Below are 5,824 nucleotides of genomic sequence, written 5' to 3'. Positions count from 1 at the left end.
CATGCGGCTAAGAGCTGAAGAGGGGAGGAGCTCGTTGGTGGGGAACATAAATCACAAATATGCTACTTGAGTTTCCAGATGGTAGCCATAATGGATACACACGTATATTCAGTATATAACATATATTTAGACATGCTGTGATTGACCAGCAGACATGAGAGAGCAGAGGTCAGAATGTTTATGTCCCTCATGATTATAAGTCATTGCAGTTCAGGACAGTGGGGAACGTTTGCACATGATGCACGGTGGTACGGCTCCATCCTGTAAAAACACCGAACCCTCAGGGACATGTGGATTAACTGTTTGACCCCCCCTGAACTTCAGCGACTGAACCCACCAGTAACTTTCCGTGTGCGTGTACAATTTACTCTGTTGCATCATGCTTGCATCATGACTTAGCCAGCAACTGCATATCCCGTCTCACCTTAGAGCGCCTGAAAAGTAACTTTAAATTGGAAAATGTATATTTACATTTCCAGAGAATAACGTTCACTTTTTCCCCTCTGACATATTGCTCGGCGGTGTCCTGAGCATCATCGTGCAGGCTCAGGGCTCTATGCTCATCAGTATATTCTATTATATGCAAAGATCATACGTACGTCTATGACATGTTTAAATGAATATGGATATATGGATGTGCCTATTCTCTGTCATGCCAAGGGTTGGATGAGATGATCTACACCACATATCTGTAAGTGGTGGTTTCCAGGTGCCACGTCAGAGTGAAAAAAATTCTATTACTCAGTTGGATAAAGGATCTAATAGACTTTATTAACAGGTTTACAAAGATTTTTTTAATAACAAAGCAACTAACAATCATTTTCAGTTTCCATAAAATGCGTCTGTCCGACAGGCGGTGCTCCTGGAACCAATGACATTCTAGATACATGTAGGCGTATGTCTGAACATAATACATCAGAGAGGCATGTTCACTATGAGAGCGCTCTGTATCGGTTTCTAAGCATCATCATGCTGAGTAGTATGAGCTGTGTCAATAACAAAGTCTTTTTTTTTTTACTCTGTCCAGGTCATCTAGTTCTACATGTGTCAAACGTGTGGCTGTGGCCGATCAATATAGATTAATCATTTACTACGTCAACCAACAGCTCACACCCAGCAGAGAGTCTTCCTAATTTTGAATGCATCAATATACATTTTACGCTACACAAGTATTCATTAAACTTCCATAAGTCTCCATATAAGTCCGCTTGTCAGGTGAGTTTTGAATGAAGACTGGAAACAACAAGCTAGGTGGTATAACTAGTCCGCTTTAGAATTTTCTGGAAGGTGATTTTTCTTATCTTCAGACAGAGCTTAGCTCCAAAGGCAGTAGGTCTCAGTGACGAGGTCCTTGGGAGGCTGGAGCAATATGATGCCCTCTTTCCCATGAATTCAGTGTCCCTGTCTCAAAACTCTTAACATATTAACAAATATAGATTTGTATTGTAAGTATTTAGCTCAAATATAGCCAGGTAATAAACCATGGACATTCTATGCTTAAAAAATGACCTCACGTTTCCTGTTTACACATTATTACATTTCCCTGACATGATTTGACCGTAGCGTAAGTCGTCCCGTGTTGCACAAAGCAAGGAACAATTACCAAAATTTCAAATTATTTTTTCTTACATTTTCAATTTTAGATAAACACTGGCTTTTTAAAAAACTACGGCCTAAATCCCACGCGTGAAACGTGCAGTCGGGATGTGAATCCTGGGTGTGAATCTTGTGTAACACCTTCCTGCAACCAAAGACCGGGCTCCTAAAATATGTATGCTAATTCGGGGACCCTTTTTCTGGGGTCAGCGTGTGGATCCTGTTCGCAGTCGTTAATGGAGGTGTAACCGGACTCAAGCATGTAACGATCTGGTTACCCTGACATTTCTAGAGAGCCCGGTGCAGCGGCCACGTGGAGAGTGGACGCTGGAATGCTCGCCTAGAATTCAAATATAGACCTCAACTCTCTGTGGCAGCCAAGGAAAAGCCTCAGCAGTGGAATTAATTTGAAATGGTCCCTAAAACAAAATTATGTTGTTCGTATTTTTTCCGTGTACCTCACCTCTTTCCGTCAATGAGTTAAGAAGCTATGTAACCCCTTCCTAGTCGGAATTCGCCCCCTCACACAGTGGAAGTGTGAATAAGAGACTCATTCTTCATGGTGCCAGACTAGTGTTAGTGGGAGTTCACACACTGTGTCTGGAGTCTGGAAAATTGCACTACGATTCAGCTCAGACGGGGGAATTGCTGTCAACTCCTGGAATGTTCCTGTGAAAATAAACAATGCTCTGGCCTCTGTGTGCGTCTCCCTGTGTTTCCCCTCCTAACTCTCCGTTTTAACCCTCTCACTGGTGCCTTTATGCATAAAACAGTTGCGGCAAAACTGAGAGGAGGAAGTAAATCAGAGTAATGTCTCCTCAAGGTTGGAGGCAGTAAGTTCTGGCCCTGAGAGTGCCATCTTTCAACTCCTCAGCAAAAACATGTGTTCAAGGTACAGTTACAGGAGCCCGTCCAAGAAAGCTACAGATCATATTAATCACATGTCTTTCATCATGGCACTAAAAAGAGATTTTCTGTGTTCAGCGCATTGTGGTCTTGCAGGCCACAGTTTGTTTGTCAACTCGGTTGTGTGTGCATATTTAGTGCCAGGTGCCAGAAGTCAGAAATACCACTTCATAAAGTCATTTGCAATGACAAGGTTGCAGATAATCATGTGTTCATCTTGTTAAAGTTGTCTCACCTGGTTTTAAGGTCAATATAATCAGAATGCAAACTGGTTTTTACTTTTGTGGAAGAAGTTCACTTCAGTCAGTGAGTATTGGTAATAATGCTATTTTTTTTTCAAATTTGTTTGCCTTTACTGTACTCAACAAAAGACATTTATAGTAAGTGAAAGAGACTTGAAAATTTATTTAAAATGTAACATTTTACACATTTATACATCTCTCATATTCCTTTCTCTGTGGTTTTTCTACAAATCATCACTGACTCGATTTTAACATAGCGACACTTTTCACTCAGCCGTGAAATACTCTTTGGGATGAAGTTGTAGTTCTACCAGTGATCAACATGAAGTCATCATTGTACAGAATTATACATTTGTAATGACTGTATAAAAATATATTTTCTAAACAAAAAAAATCTTATAGATAAATTATATTATTCTATGTATTTATAAAGATTTGAATAATTCTTGATGCTATACCTGAGAATATAATAATAACTAATACACTTATAATAATAATATAGGTCCTGAGAATCAAAGAAAAAAACAAAACAGAAAACAGATTACATGCCATGTGATATTTCTCTGTGGGCCAGAAAACCGCAGTGGCCCCTGGGAATATTTTTGGGTCTATCATATAGATGGCTCAATAATTTGGAGTTAAAGTATTCATTTTCAAAGAAACATCACAAGGCAAAGGAGATTTATTTGTATAGCACATTTTTATAAACAGTTCTTTTCAAAAATAAAAGAAGCATACAAATTACATTAAACAGTAAAAAACAGTATCTCTAAAAAAAACGATATACAGTATAAACAAAAATTAGACAGTACCATAAATCAATGAACTAAACTGTTGTGTCTTAACCAACCTGACTAGTTCAGAGTAACGCAGACATGGCAGGCACTACAACTATTTTGCAATTAATACTAGTGTCATGTGCTGTGCATGTAAAATGAGACACCAGCGGGGAAAAAAAAACATACACAACATATGCTTTAATGCATTCACAGTACATGGTAATAAACTACTTCAAGTGCACAACTGATAACACTACATTTTCCAGAGGCTACTTACAGATATATTGTCGACGACAAAGTCACCACACATGAATCATTCATTATTCGCCGGTGACCGGCTCTGTGCTGCAGATGCAATTTGAAAAGCATTCTGCGTGTTACCAAATCCAGACATCCTGGTAGTAAGTTGGAACCAGCGAGAGGGCCGTGGTCTGAACTGGCATCGGTAGCACAGATTGCGCGATCTCTGGTTTCGTTGCCTTGGCCCACATACAGAAGCAGTGGGGCCATCAACTTATCAGGAGCCGGCTGTCATCGGGGGAATTTGCAGAGTGAGTTTGTTACTGGATCCTCGGTGTGGGTGGAAAAGTAGTCAGGTTGTCTTTCCAGACTTGCCGTTTCGCTGGCTCTAATATGACCATGATTGAACTGCTTTTTAATTCACTGAGTATTACTGGATATTTGGCTCGTTGTTTTGGCTATAGTTTCTGTTGTCCTACTGCTGAGGACATGAACTATTGGTCAGGGACCAACAATGGTTCAGTAATAAGACTTGCAACAGTGAAGTCTTTAATACGGTAAAGTATAGATCCACGTCTTACTTTCCCAAAGCCTCGGGACATATACTGTATGGATTCTGTCATACCAATTGTGAATTGTGGGGAGTGAGATATTGGAGTTTTCTATAAGAATTAAAAGCTCCAGTCATTCGGAGGACAGGAGTTGTATAAAACTGTGTTCATACAGTAACATTAAACCTGCTAAGTGAGGAAGGGAGGTGGGTGGAGATGGGGAAGGAGCTTGACTTCACGCTTTAGCATCACCGGGAACATGAAATGTTTTCTCCAAAGACTGCATTCCGACGGAGATTATATCATTATGTCATCTAACCATTATCAGGCAGAGAAACATGTTGGATGGCCGTGTTATATTGTTACAGATAACATAATAAACATTAAACAATTTGGGCTTAAGCTTAAGATTCATGAATAGTGCAGTTGTTTGTAATTTGGTTGGAAAACGTGGAAATATCGGGCCCTACTAGTCACTGTTATTCCAGCTGTTCATTTCAGGTTGTGCAACTTTAAAAAAACCCAGACATTTTCCACAGAGGACATTTTGATATGTCGCATTAAGGAGAGGCACAGGTGTAAATAACTAAATGAATGATGGCGGAACTTCTTTAAACTGTATTTTCATGCCAGTTATTAGGAACACGTGTCTTTCCAAAACACCTGCTGTGAAAAAGGCCTATTGCTCTGACCTTTATTTTTATATTTTTCTGATTTATTTTCAATGTATATCTGACTAATTGTGACTAACTGTGCAAGCAGCACTGTGTGACCAAATGCCAACATTAACAAACTCACATGCTCATAAGGATATGCTGATGTTTAGCTGGTAAAATCCTACCATATCTTAGTATAGCATATCAGAATGCTAACACTTGCTAATTGGGACTTGAAACAAAGTACAGCAGAGGCCGACAGGAATGTCATTATTTTTGTGGGTATTTACACAATTGAAAATTCTGTCTTAATGATGGCAATAGCTAAAAGTTAAGGGATAATCAAAGTAACCAAATCTGATGGCAATCTATCAAATAGTTGTTAAGACGTTTCAGTCAAAACCACAAATATGGGCCTCATGGTGAAATCGAGGAAAGGGTGAAGTCGTTATGATTCCTCAGGAGATCATGAATATCTGTATACTTGTTGTGATATTTCAGTCCGGACCAAAGTGGTGGGTGGAACAACCAACAATGTTTTCTATAGAGCCATGCATTTCCCTGGCAAATAAAAAAAACCTATTGGACTGTAAATGTGGTGATGTCTAGTGTGTTCACATTGAAAGTGATTGGTAATTCATTTAATGTAGTTCACTCAGGAGAGACTTATAGAAGAAACGAATGAGAACGAGCAAATCTAAATAAAATTTGATTTATTGTGACCTTGTCGCTTACACCCATCGCAAGAAGTAGAGCACTATGGAAGCGTCTTGATGAATTGGGTGGGTTAGGATATGAAGGAGCAAAACTCTACAAACGTAAATAGGTGAAATTACTGAAACATACCATGTGAA

Source organism: Scophthalmus maximus, chromosome 21, assembly GCF_022379125.1.
Source record: "Scophthalmus maximus strain ysfricsl-2021 chromosome 21, ASM2237912v1, whole genome shotgun sequence".
Lineage (NCBI taxonomy): Eukaryota > Metazoa > Chordata > Actinopteri > Pleuronectiformes > Scophthalmidae > Scophthalmus > Scophthalmus maximus.
This window is presented reverse-complemented; position numbering follows the sequence as displayed.